This window comes from Perna viridis, chromosome 6 (genome assembly GCF_037379345.1).
Source record: "Perna viridis isolate PV_CMFRI_1.1 ecotype Kerala chromosome 6, ASM3737934v1, whole genome shotgun sequence".
Taxonomy (NCBI): Eukaryota; Metazoa; Mollusca; class Bivalvia; order Mytilida; family Mytilidae; genus Perna; species Perna viridis.
In genome coordinates, this window is record NC_142450.1 from 47,404,323 (window position 1) to 47,418,852 (window position 14,530).

Below are 14,530 nucleotides of genomic sequence, written 5' to 3' on the forward strand. Positions count from 1 at the left end.
CTGCCTTGGTAGTCAGGTAGTAAAATGTACTCATATCAATTAGATACGTTATGTAATTTTTAACAGGGATAGTGGTCTAACATTTTCATACTCAGATTGGTGATTTATGTTACATACATTGCAAAGTAAGAAAATAAAGACGATTTTTGAATGAAAATAACAGAAATTTGACTAAATTCAGAATATATAAGTACTTATAACAGCCTTGAAATATTAAGTTGAAGATAGAGTCAATTAATGTGATGTATAAGTGCTTCATTCTTCATCGTTAAATGTTAAAAACTATTTTGCAAAACATGTTTGCACAGACGGAAGAAATAAGTCCAACATTTTTAAAGATTTAAATCCCAATTATTTTTTATTTTGAAAAGAGTGTCAGGAGTTCAAATTACGTCTGTTTAAAGTTTGTAGTGCTCGTCGTGGGTTGATGAACACGCGCAATTGAGACTCAAGGACACCACAACGTAAATATATTTTATCAGACATAATCGACGACACACACAGGTAATTATTTAGTTTCATTTTGCTTATTTGATAAGCTACATATGCCAATACACACAGTTTCTCTAGTATTGAAGTGATTGGTGCTTGCTTTTATAACTTGTCTTTACAATTGTGTTCACCTTGGAACTTTTGACATTCAAAATAAATGAGAACTTTCAAGAAAGTTGGTAATGTTGAAGAAATTGTGGAATATTTGCATGTCAACTGGAATTATAAAGCTGGTCGAGTTTAACGACAAAAGTATTAAGTAATCGGAATGACATTTCTCCTCAACACAGACTTTCGGGGAGCATTAGATTGTGTTGTTTTGATTTTTTATCGGACTTGATTTGGAGTTTCTCTTAGCATAAGACGACCTTTACCACTAACTCAGGTTTAGGGTTTCCAATTTTTGCATCCGCAACTATTCCTTAACCACTCGATTTTTTAGGAATGAATAGTAATGCTGTTGTGCACCTGTTCTTTCCATTTTTGATGTGAATGAAATTTGGCGTTTCCATTAGTTTGACACTCATGAACTTTGCCTTTAACTTAAATACATGGTGGGAGGTAACGTTTTTGCATCAGAAAATCTCTTAAGTCGCCTGGTAATTTTTGTCCCCTTTCGGCAAATGCCGAAGGGGACTTAGGTTTGCACTCCAGCCGTCCGTCAGTCCGTCATTCTGTCAGTCACACTTGGTTTTCCGGACTTATTTTTGTAATGCCTCATCCAATTGATGTCATATTTGGTATATAGTCTTATCATGACAAGTTACAAGTGAAGTTCGAATGACGTTACGGTTGAACGATTTTTACAGAAGTTGTGTCCCTTGAACATAGACAATTTCATGAAATTTTATGTTTTCTGGACTTTTTTTGTAATGCCTCATCCAATTGATTTCATATTTATTAGCTAGTCTTATCATAACAAGTTACAAATTAAATTTAAATATCATTGCGGCAAAATGGTTTATATGGAACTTATGGCCCTTTGACATAGAAAATTACATAAAATTTTATGTTTCATCATTTTGATGCAAATTGCTGCTGTCAGTCTAGAGTAATTTGCCCTTTAATTCATAATAACGAAGTTTTTTTCAACTTTCCAGGTGATAGAAAGAGAATGTCTTTATGCAGCTTTCTGTAATGCAAAAATGTTATTATCTACTGTAAAATGAAGCTCAGGTTTGATTTTGATGGAATTTGCTTTTGCTGTTCAAGAGTTATTTTCTCTTGATTGTTAAAAAATAACACCATCCATTGTTAGTTCACATATATAAAAAAAATCTCTTAAAGGCAATGAGTGCAAAGGCCGAAAGGGGACACTGTATTGCATCAGCAATACTGTCAGAATGCTTGTTTTTTTTTAATGTTTAAATGAATGTTAATATACGAAAGTGCCCTGTGTTTCTTCTATTTTGCTTCGCTTTGGGGTTTCTTGAGATTTACTTGCTATAGATTTTTCAATAAACTTCTTAGAAGTATACGTATATCGTTTATTCTATGTTTTGAGTCTTTTTTAGCTCATCATTGCTATCACTTGGCGTCCACCGTCGTCCTCTCCTATGACACTACTGGACCAATTAGAACCAAACTTGTTATGAATGTTCGTTAGGGCATTCTGTATAGAACTGATGTGGGAAGTTTTGATCCGTCGAAAAGTATGGCCGCTGTTACTAAAATAGAACATTGAGACAGACAGAAGTTTTTGCATAAATCTGAAAAGCCCTTATGTTTAGCCAAATTCTGACATGGGGTTATAGTGCCCGAGGTCAAATCTTTTCGTGTAAATCTGCTGCACCATGTTATTGCCCTTATACGACTATTTTATTTGCTATTTTTAATGTTCTTACTTTCAAAAATCTTCTAAAAAAACTACTGCACATAACTCAATGAATGTTGATTTGACTGCTCCTTAGATATCAGCGTTTGGATATTTTATCCAAGAAAAAAAACCTGACCGCTTTTACAAAAAAGAAATTAAAATAAAAAGCCAGGTGAGCGATTCGGGCTCTTTAACTAGTGCGTCTAGTTTAACTTCTTATTGATTGGTGAATGGAGATTCTAAAAAGTGTATGTATACACAAGTTTTAAAAGATGTGCAGTGGATAGATGTAAGTCAAATGACCCTTCCATCAGTCACCGTCAAAAATGAAAATTTCAAATCAGTTAAATTGTGTACAATTCTAAATAAACGTAGGATCCATTACCATGTACAATTTATAATAGTTCACATGACATACCATTCCCAGAGAAGTAATAGGAAGGTACTGAATAAGTCTGTCTTTTGTATTATGTACTATATAGAAATCCCCAACATTGAGATCGTATGGTTAATATTAAGAAGAAAAAACTTTCTGAAATTGTTTTACTCAACCTATCCAGTATGTCTATCTTAAAGTTCAAAGAATTTTTTATTATTATTTAACAAGTGTGGACACAGACCGGTATTACCCAAGGTGCAAGTATGGACGCAGGCTGGTATTGTCCGAAGAGCAAATTCGTTTTGTCTTGAATGTGTTTGCATTGGCAAGAAATAAAATGTGGCATTTAACAACAATTGATGGGGTGTGGGGGGGCTGGGGCACTCCAATACTTCTTTTGTAGGGGTGCCGCTCTGAATCTATAACCACTTAATATTCAAATGCAAAACATCCAATTTTCGCAACTGAAAGATTCTTTGAAAGATTCATTAAATTCCATTAGTGGTGTAGGAGGAATAAAACTAAAGTATTGGAACTCCTCTGCGCAACGGAAGGAAGGAGGGACGGACACCTCTTAACACTATAAACCCCCACAAAAATTAGAAGGTAAAATTATTTAGTATATTTCCTCTGCTATACATAGAGGAAATGGAGGGTACTTGTTTTTCAGAGTTTAAGTCCTATTTCTCAGAAACCAATGTTTAGATTTATATATTATTAAACATCTTAAGTTATATACAAAATTATACATTACAATTCTTCTTTCCTGAGGGTGCATGGATGCGTAGAACTTTGCTATGTTATGTTAAAGATTGAACATTTCGCTTAATGTAGGTTTGTTGTTCTGAATCCTTAAGATCTTTTAGTTTAACAGAAACTAATAGTGTGGTATCTGTCAGTTACATTGAATAAGAATATTTCCGTACTGAAGGTTTAAGTCCCTCAACTCTGAAAGGAAACTGCATAGTTGTTATAGATTACATGAAGTTACATGTATTAGAACTTTCTTACATTCTTGTGTAAAAAATTGTGTATAGCAATAGAGTAGGTGCCATTTTCCTGCCATTTTGTATCTTTAGGAGAAAGAACGCAAAGAAACTTCTTGCAAGCAGTAATTTATTTCAAGTTACAATATCCAGTTCATCTCGTCAGTTCTGGCTCCTCAGAGACTACAAAATAAATAATAAAATTTGTGTAAGATGATATATTGTTAAAGCAAATGAACGTGTAAACGTTGGGACCATCAATGGGTCCACACAATCAATGTCAGTCAGTAGTTTTGTGTTGAGATTTTAAGACAGTTTTGTGTTATAAATTCCTCGTAAACTCGGTGCAATTGGACTAGTAGTATTACTACACATATTTTGAAATTAATACATGATATATCATTAAAAATATAATTTAGACTGTATGGTTAAATTTAGTTCAAAATATACTTGAATTTAATTGATTGATGATATGAAACTGCCCTGGTATAATGAGAAACACTCCTCTGTAGGAAACACATCTATATATGTCAGAATTAACTATTACTCACATAACCTGGTAACCGTAACACAACAATAACTACGCTGTAATTCCCAGCAAAAAATAACACAGAGTATGTCCTACAGTTAAATCCTTGTACTCTTAAAAATTAAAATGTAAAATCCCATAATTCAGTAAAATACGTCATCTTTGATAACTTCATTAGACTACAGGGTTGAATCTTGAAAAAGTAAGGTCAAGTATGGGCACATTATTCAAGGTTGAAATAGCTTTGAATTCTGATTGCATTGACACAGTATGAGAATTTCACCAGAATCAATGTGGCCTTTTTGGACCTAATTTTGTTCAAATCAATCTGAAATTTCCTTTGGAAAAAAGGCACATGTTGGTACAATTTCAAAGAGATCAGTTCTGTTTTACTTAAGTTATCTTCCAGACATCAGGAAAATGCTGGTTTCTTTTACCTCTAATTCTTAATCAGATCAAGTCACAACACCAAAATGGCACCAATTTACTTGTACATGGTACTTCAGGAAAATGCTGGTTTCTAGCCTCTTTTGGCCCATCATTCGTTAAAGGTTCAAAACCAGTCTAACCTTAGTGGTATAGAAAATTGTAGAGCAATATCAGAGACATTCATTTAATTTTACTTGAGTTACATGTATATAGTTCAATTCTATGAAATGCTTGCTTTTGGCCTTAATGGTTGAGGTCATATCTCCCAAAATCAAAACCAACCTTCCGTTTGGTGCTGAAAAGATGAGCAACCAACTAATACTTGTATTACAAGTAATTATCACACAAAACTAAGTGTCTATGGACATGTATTAACAACAGGGAACAGTGTCGAATCATCATGTGACAGCATTTTTTTCTTCTAAGCCAAATAAAAAGACAATTAAATTTTAAATTGGAGTTTTCATGTAATTGTGTGTAGTGTGAACAAAGACAGGGTTCTTCAACTTTTATTTCGAAAACTGTGCATAATACTTGTTGAACATGCTGTAGCTACATTTATAGACACAAAACCTTTTCATTTGATAATAATTAGGCTTCATATGATAAGGCACTAGATAAAGATATTACAGAAATGTCTAATGTATTAGGATAGGCCTCGGTAAATGTCCTGCTGGAACAATTAAATAGTAACCAGATTTCTAACATTACCAATTGAGCAATTTAAGTCAGTTAAAAGCTCTTTTCGTAGATACATGTATATAAGGAAAGAAAAAATAATACATGTACTCTTCAAATGCTGGTATTAATTAAGACTTGCGAATCTGGGTCACTCAGTTGCTTCTAATAAGTAGTACACATGTAGCACCATTATGTGGAGAATTTTTGGCATTTTATGAATGCTTGTATATAAAATGACAGCTTGATAGTGCACGTTTGATAAAATTAAATCTTTATAATGACTTAACCAACCCCTTGCCTTGTGGAAACATATAAGACCAGCAGGCGCGAATCCAAGGATTTTCTTTGATTCTATTTACGCCCTCTCCCTTACCTGAGATCCTGCATCCGCCCCTGACCTAAAACTTCTATTTGTAGTAAATCTTAACACATTTTGAAATTCAAAGAAATGAAACACAAATAACCATCAATTTGATTGTAAGAAATGATAAACAATTGACATTGTTAAGACTCATCTATGTTGATGCGGAGAAACTACCCTCAAACAGCTGAACGTGTAAAATTGGAATATTCTAATATGGAGGTCTCCAAGGGGTTTTAGTTTATATTTAACAAATCTATTATCCGTCTTTAAATCGTACATGCATCAGTATTCACACGAAATAGTGGAATGCTCATTTAATAGAAAAAATGTATACTTATGTGTTGTAAATTGAACACAGATGTATACAGCGTTGAAAACTTGCCAACTACTTTTAAAGGTAAATTATTCGCATTGAAATCATGTTCAACTAAGGTATTATTCAAAACTTAATTGAAAAAAGAACATAGAAGTCACCTTACTTACTTACGCTCTCTTCCGAATATTGCTTTACAATATAGAGTGAGGGTACTGCGGGGGGTACTTACATTTCATCCATATTTTAAATTGCTGCTATGATCATTATACAAGGTTTCACTTACATTTGAAAATACAATTCTACAAATTTCATGAAAATCCTGTCAACTAAGGTATTGAAACAACAAAACTTCCCCATTAAAATCACCTCTCTTCAACTGTTTCAACTGTTTATTAGTTAAACTCACAGCCGCAATTACTGCGTAACAGGAGCTAAATACAGATATTTATAAACACAAAGATAGCATACAAATCGAGTGCGACACTATCAACATATATACAGTAACAATGTCGAGGTAATCTAAATACATATATCATAATAATGAACACGTGGGTGCAAATAAATATAGTGAAAATATGATGCTACCGAGTTATCAATTTTTCAATTTTCTGAGTGAGTAGAGACAATCTGGTGAGTACATTAGTGTTACAATATTTCGGTATTGTATACAATTTAGTAATGTACGGATAATTATAGTAATATTCGGGAACAAATTTTTTTCCGTAAATTTACAATATCACCATGAGTGCAAAGACATATGTAATGGAATTCGCCCCCAAGACCAGTCATATATAAATTACAAATTCTATCATTTCTCGGAATATTCCGCCATCTGCCGTTTTCAAACGGAAATTTTACGTTACATGTACGTAACTTGCAGATAGGGGTCCATCGTGCGCGATTAAGTCTAAGTAAGTATGACTCAAGTTTAAACTCAGTCTTGAAATTTAAATAAAATCCCCTCCCCCCCCCCCCGCGATGAAATATTCATATTCCCAAACCATTGCTGTATGAAGTGATCTTGAAGTCTTTGTTTTATGTTTGTCTTTACAAAATTTACATGCATTTTTGTTGGACATTCCACATTTCATTAAAACCACATTCATCCAAAAATTGACTTAATAAAAGATAACCATTTTGATTTACAGTTTCCATTTTCATGTAGCTGTAGAGTTAATTGATACAATTTCCCAGATAGTTTCTTATCATTTTGTACAAGTTTATACAAAAAATTTAGCATCTTTAATTTAATACTAAGTTCAAGTGGATATCTACCTAATTCACCATACACCACGAAGTTTGGTGTGAATGATCGTAAACCTATGATACGTTTACAAAACTGTAAATGAACTTTTTCAAATAGCCTTGTTTTCGAAACCCCAAATTTCTGAGGCGTAAGTGCGGATAGGAACAATTAGATAATTAAATAGTTTTAGCTGAGATCAACTGGAATTGCTATATTCTGAATTATTTTTCTATATAAAACGTATAAAGCTTTTTGGGCCTGTTCTACCAATCTCTTTCAAGCTTGAAAGAAATTCCTATTGAAGTTAAATAGAAGACCCAGATAAGTGTAAGAGTCCTGAATTTCAATCTCTTGATTGCATAATTTTAAAGAGATTTCTCACTTAAACTTCATATTCGAAAAAATAACAAGCTTTGTCTTTGAAACATTAACGCTAAGTCTCCACTCGTTATAATGTTCTTCAAAATGTTTCAGTGTCATTTGCATTTCATCAACAGACTCAGAAAATAAAACAGTGTCATCTGCGTACAGTAAGATAAACAATTTAATATAAACATGGAGATGATTCAAATATTTGCCACTTAAAAACGTCAAATCATTTACTGACTTGGAAATCAGAAATTCTTCCAGATCGTTTATGTTCAAGGCATAGAGGAAGGGCGATAACTTTTCTCCCTGCCTCACACCCAACTCACATGGAAAAAAATCTGTTCGCAAATTACCATCTTGTACGCAAGACTTAATATTTGTGTATAGGTTTGTGATAGATTTAAACATTCTTCCACCAATTTTACTTTAGGCTAATTTTTGCTAAAAAAAAAGTCTCCACACTGTGTCGAACGCCTTCCGAAAATCTATAAATGTACATAATAACTTTTTCTCAGAAGATAAATATATAGAAATAAGCGAATGTAAAATCAACATATTATCTTGTACAGAGTAGCCCTTTCTGAACCCGCCTTGTGCGTCAATAATCAGTCCAAATTCATCCGACCAATTATTGAGCCTTGCGTTCAAAATAGAAGTATATACTTTTCCCAAATTTGAGGTCAAACAGATGGCTCTATAATTATCTAAATGATTTTGGTCACCTTTGTTTTTGTATATAGGCTTGATAACACCCGTAAGCCATGCTAAAGGACTATTTCCAGAATCAAACACAAGATTAAATAGCTTAACATATATAGCCAAAAATTGTGTAATAGTACTTTTAATATATTCATTAACAACTTCATCGTCACCAGATGACTTATTGTTTTCAAGATTTTTCCCACTGCTGCAATCATTTCCTCTTCAGAGATATCGCTGTTTAAAATTGTCATAAATTCTTCGTCATTTTCTATATTATCAAATAAATCATTTATATCAAAATCATCCGACTCATCTTCAGTATTTTCATTGAGATTTTTGAAGTAATCATAACGCTGCTCGATGGTAATATTCACGTTTTGTTTTGAACATTTATCTAGACGCTTAAGAATTTTCCAAAACTCTCTCGAATCTTTTTTTCGACTTTTTAGGCAGATCAGATTCGAGTTTATGCTGGAATTGCTCATAGCATCTAGATCTCATTTTTATATATTTTTTTGCAGCTTTCTTCATAATATCTCTGTTTACTTTACTTTTAATGCGATTGTAACGTGTTCTTGCCCTGTGAAAATCTTTTCACCCGGCAAGAATTTGTACATGTATACCAAACCTCATCAGTTTGTTTTCCCTTCGCAAGATTGTTCGCACGGAAGGAAAATACGCTCTGAGCAGTATCATGAAACAGTTCACAAATTTTATCGACCGCGAGGTTAACAATTTCATTTGAATTTTCATATCGATTTTCTGTGAAAAGATTGTCAATTTCATTAGTCTAGTGACGTCATCAACTATTGCATTGACAAACTGGTTTTCCTTCTCCAGAATCCACCTTCGGCGCGTGGGGTTTTACTATCAATGGAATTCGTAGTAAATTTGTTCAGCGATGCGTACAAGTGAAAACTTAACACACAGTGAACATCAGCGTATAACGGATTGTAATCCATAACACAAAAGTTTATAATCAAAGGAAATATTTTAGAAGATAAAATGAAATAATCTACTAATGACACATTGTTACATGTAGTATGACCAATTTTAAAGTCATTTCCAGGTAATCTACCGTTGCCAATATAAAGAGTATTATGTTTACAGAATTCTGTCAACTTATATTCGAAATTGTTAGGGGCTGACAAATCTGACGATGACCGTTCTAGTGAGATTTTATAATTAACCAAATTTTGATAGTCATACATACTTGCCAACAATTCATCATCGTCAAATTCATCCAGTATATTAATAAGGTTACCATCTGGTATTACAACATCGCTCAGAAGTTTTAGTTTTTGCATTCATATCACCAATTAGTGCAGTTGTACAATCAAATTTATTACACATAGAAATCATCTCTTTTTCAATTTCATTAAAGGCGTCTTTACGAGTGTATCTGGTATTTTCATGTGGTATATAGACACAGCCCAATAAAAGATTTTCCTCAATACTAAAGCATGATTTATCAATTACCCCCCACTGGACTAACTCCGACTCTGATTTTGGAAATTTCAAAAAAGAATCTAAATTATCTTTGAAAACAATAACAATGCCTCCAGATCTCTTATTAGATTTAGATCTATGTTTACAGTGAGATCTATACTCTTTTGGCAAAGACAAAATATCATTTTCATTAGTTTTAGATTCTACAAAAATTAACAAGTCATTAGATAATGTCAATTCTTGAAACTCTGGATCAAGCAGTTTACTTCGTATACCACAAACGTTAATACATACACATGATAGATTATTACTTTCTCCTACTAGATTTCTGTTTTCCGACGAATTAGATCGACTCCTGTTACGGAATCCCTAGCTATTGTTAGTTTGACAGTCATGATTCGGTCCTTCGGGTCAAAATCTTGTCGGCGGTGCAAACTCTGGTACCTGTGGACGGAATTGTGGCCTTTTCTGTTGGGGAACAGGCGTACGGAACTGAGGTCACATATTAGGCCTGAAGTCAGTTCCAGCACTAAAGCCACGTTGCGGTTGAGGTTCTTCGGTTGGTACATCCGCATGATTGACCAAATAATTGCCGATGTATAACTTGTCCATCACAACCCTAGCATTTCTGTACCCTTGACGTCTTAGAATGTGCATTTTCGGCAGCAGTTCCTGCCTGCGATTTTCATTATTTTTATTCTTAAATAAAAATAAATAAAAAATACAACTGATAAGTCGACAGCTCACAAAGGATAAATTTACCCAAATCTAATACCGAAGTGTCCTCTCATGTTATCAACAATATAAGTTTGTCTACTTGATTTTAAAAAAGAGAGAGTTTCTGTGATATAGGTGTCTCCCTTGATCAAAATGATTACAGTTGAGAAAGAATGGATTTCATCCTCAACTTCTCCCTAAGTCACACCGCTGACAAAGTCTTTGATGTGCAGGGATACCTCTATACCTGCCAGATTCTATTTGTAAATGATGAGATGTTGGTCAAACTTCTTCTTAGCTTAAACTTACTTATTTTGTGCAAATAATTTTCAAAAGCCGAATTTGTTTAAATAATGCATAAGTTTCCCTTGAGAGTAGTTCAACAAATGACTTTCCATAACCTTGAGTATGCATCTTTTAAAACCTTCTTTAATTTTTCTTTTAAATTCGTTCCTATATTCAAATTACAAAACTCTGGCACATTTTTTAGCAATTGTTGCAACGAGCAATACCATAATGGTTTATTTTGATCTTATAATCTTTTTGAGTGCTTAATTAGTATATGCATCTTTTAACAATTGGAATGAGTGAAAAATTTCTAATCCGAACCACTAACTGTCATAAATTTGACAATATCATAATGTAAGGAAAAAAGACAGCAAAATTAGTTGTCTTTATATGTAATCCAAGTATGAATTTGCAAAATATTTTGTGTAGTTTTTCACTAACAATATTCGAATAAATCATGTCGATCGGCCAATGTCTAAGTTTGGCTTAAAGGGGATTGAATGAGTCCACTATTTCACAACCATACAATGACTGCTAGTTTTCAAGTTGGGGTTTAATGAGGAAAAAAATCGTTTTTGCACTCTGAGACCTTTTTCTAGAGAGGAGAAGGTACATGCTGAAATATACATCTAAGCCATGTTGTACACAATCTGTCGTATTCCTCATATATTTGATACGAATATCTAGTACAAAGAAAATGAATCTGTCCTTTTTGTAAATTATAAAAAAAAACAATTTTCCTACATTTTCGTATCATCTCTTGTGGTATTATTACTTGATGATTGAAATTTAATATAATGTCAAAACAACACTGGTGTTTCATAGACGGGTTTTAAATATCATTGTTGTCCCACCGATCCGTCATCGGTTCTGTTTTTAACGCCGTTAAGCCATGAATATGTTTAAAAATTCTAAATATTTGTGGTACTATATTGTATATAATTTACATATAGTACGGCTGGCTACATGACGTTACATGTGATTGTCCAGTCGTTCCGGCTATAGTTGAAAGATGGATTATCCATTTTGCTTGACAAATTTTAATTATCGCAAAATACTAGAATACTTGGATGATGATTAAACTTCTGGCTCATATTTACAGTAAGTTTTTACAATTTATTAGCAAATGCAATGTAACTTTTTGAAAGTATCAACTTGGTGGTAATTTACAAGTGCAACTTTGCTATGCTTCATACAGAAAATGAAAATTAAAATAATTCTTCGTGTCCGGTATCATAAAAAAAAATTCCTCAACTCAAATTTCGACAAATCATATGGATTTGAAATTGAGGATTCGAGGACAATTGCGCTATGAGAACTTTTATTAAATTCAATGTGGAGTTATCAAAGGAAATATAGATATTAAAATGTTCGAAAATGGTTGTTGTTTTAGGATTATAATCATAAATCTTTGAGAGATGCCATTAATTGTGGAGGGAAAGCACTATTCGATCACTAGAACGTCCATTTTCATATGTGGACGGGTAACATTAAGAAATGCTTGCTTCCCATTTCACCAATATATTTAAGTTGTTTCTTGGCGTATTTTGATAAAACAAACTTTTTTGGAAAGAGCAGTTTGTGTTGCAGACAACGTGATATTTTTCATGACATAATGATAAGATCAAAGCGTATTACAATATCACAAATATCTCCCCTTTGATGTGAACATTGTAAAAGTGGAAAGAAATCGATTTGAAGACAAAATGTTAGACATTTTTTTTTAAATTATGCGAACAGCTTCTTTTAATCGGAACTTTTATTACCTATATTGACAATGTGTTACATAACCCCAATGAAAATATATATAAAATTTTCAATCAATCTTTTTGTTAAAAGCCTTTTTGTCCGTATTTCAATTATGTCACAAATCTTAATTTTTTTGACGTTGGCCATTGGCTACTTTCTTGCTTACGATTGTAAAATATAACAACGAATAGTATTTTTACCAAAGTATATTTACGCTTAAAGGACTGTATAAATATCCAGAATATCATATTTGTTCTAAAAAATAATGAGTTTTATTGTCAAATAGTAGATAAATACGCACGTATGTTGTGATGTCACACTGTCTTTTTCCCGACGTTTTCTACACGTTGCGTGCTACCCGGTCTTTATCAAAAGCTTTTTTCGTTAGCTTTGAGAGAATTAATAACTATGAAATTTTGAGTTTTACATGTATATATGCTGCAGATAGTATATTCTAAAAATAATGGTACTTGGTTGAATATGTATCTTAGCGCAGCATTTTGTCTGTGTCTAACCAAAATGTCACAACATCTAAAAATTGTATATTTTACTTATTCACGCGTATACCATGCGAAATTCGAACGAGTTGTTCAAAAAGGAAAATGGTGTTGAGTCGATTTCTTCATATACTTAAAAATGTATTCATCCTCCTCTATGGTTTTATCATTTTATTTTTTGCACTGGGTTAACAAATGGGTTATATTTATATGTCAAACAAAAATGTCACAAAGCGCATTTTTGACGTTTCCAAAGTAACGTTCTGTTTTGCGTCGTAAAAACTCTTTTAAAGTCAATTTAAAAACAATATGGAGTATTGATAAGTTACGATACTAGATTAAATTAATACAACAGTGGATGTAATGAATAAAAAAAATACGATTTTAGCGAATTTGATTTAAAAAAATGTTGAAAAGAAAACAGGAAAAAGAAAGTCCCTCCCCCTTGCGCGCACTTCGGTCAGTTCATATGCAATGCTGTCCTGGTGAAATCGGGATCGGCATGTCTGCATCAAAGTATTTTGAAATGTGTAGACACGCGCTTGCACATTCGCTGTGAAATATTGTTAAATCAACGTATTTCATGGTCGTCTTAATTACCTCTTGACAATTATTTCAGTATAAGATATAATAAGCTGTACAAATATTGCAAAAATATTTTTTTTTACTTTTTTTTCAAATGGAACCAAAAAAAAAAAAGAGTTATTCTGGTGTGGCCTTTTTGACCCCGTATAACTCGAAAACTGTGAGAGATATCCGAAATCTGTTTGAAAATTGCAGGCAGGATTATTAATGAGGAATCCGATGAAGATTCCAATGAAATAAAAAATTTCGAAAAAAAAGTTATGAAAATGTTTTTACGCGTTGCCAAACATTGACCCCCTATAACTCGAAAACGGTCCAATACACATAAAATCTGCTGTACATTTGTTTACCCGAATTAAATAAAGAACAATAAAAATAGAGTAATTAAAATCGAAAAAAAAACAGTCTACATGGGTTTGATAAAACACGTATTTTTACCCTTTTTGACCCCTTTTTCTAAAGCGGCAGGGGCAACAAAGTCCAAATAAATTAGGAATCTTCTTAGTTGTTGGTAAAATCATATCAACATTTCAGAAACAATTCGTCAATCACAACTTAAGTTATCACACGGGAACGAATTGTCCCCAGACCACGACGACTGCGCCATAATTATACAACCGCAAGGTTTTTCGTCGTATAATAAAAACGTGAGATTTTGCTCTCAAATATTCTCACAAAGAGGGAGCTTTGCCAAGGTTTTGTTTTCTCGGAATGTTCAGTAATGTTTTATGTTTAGCAACAGACCTTAGAATTCCGAAACGAGTACATGTATTCGGAAATATCAACAAACGTCTACATTAGAGATATAAAACCAAATAGGAAAGAAATAAATTCACTTTATACACTCTTGCAATTTGATTTTTTTTTTTTGGGGGGGGATGGGTGGGTGTTACTGACATTTTAGCTTATATGTTTGTTGGCTTTCTATTTTAGTGA

The 14,530-nt window shown here is 32.9% G+C and overlaps 1 protein-coding gene across 5 annotated transcripts in view; it reads left to right on the forward strand.

Annotated features, from left to right (window-relative positions):
- The first annotated feature begins 404 nt into the window (after positions 1-404).
- Positions 405-14,530, forward strand: part of LOC148615315 (uncharacterized) — a 35,155-nt gene continuing 21,029 nt past the window's right edge. For 2 of the 5 annotated variants that reach the window (XM_088590207.1, XM_088590208.1), the window contains exon 1: positions 11,697-11,864. The gene's annotated coding sequence lies outside the window, so the exon portion shown is untranslated. Of the gene's footprint in view, positions 505-1,647; positions 1,669-11,696; positions 11,865-14,530 lie in introns of those variants that run through there. The other 3 variants (XM_088590206.1, XM_088590205.1, XM_088590213.1) reach the window with 3 other exon arrangements.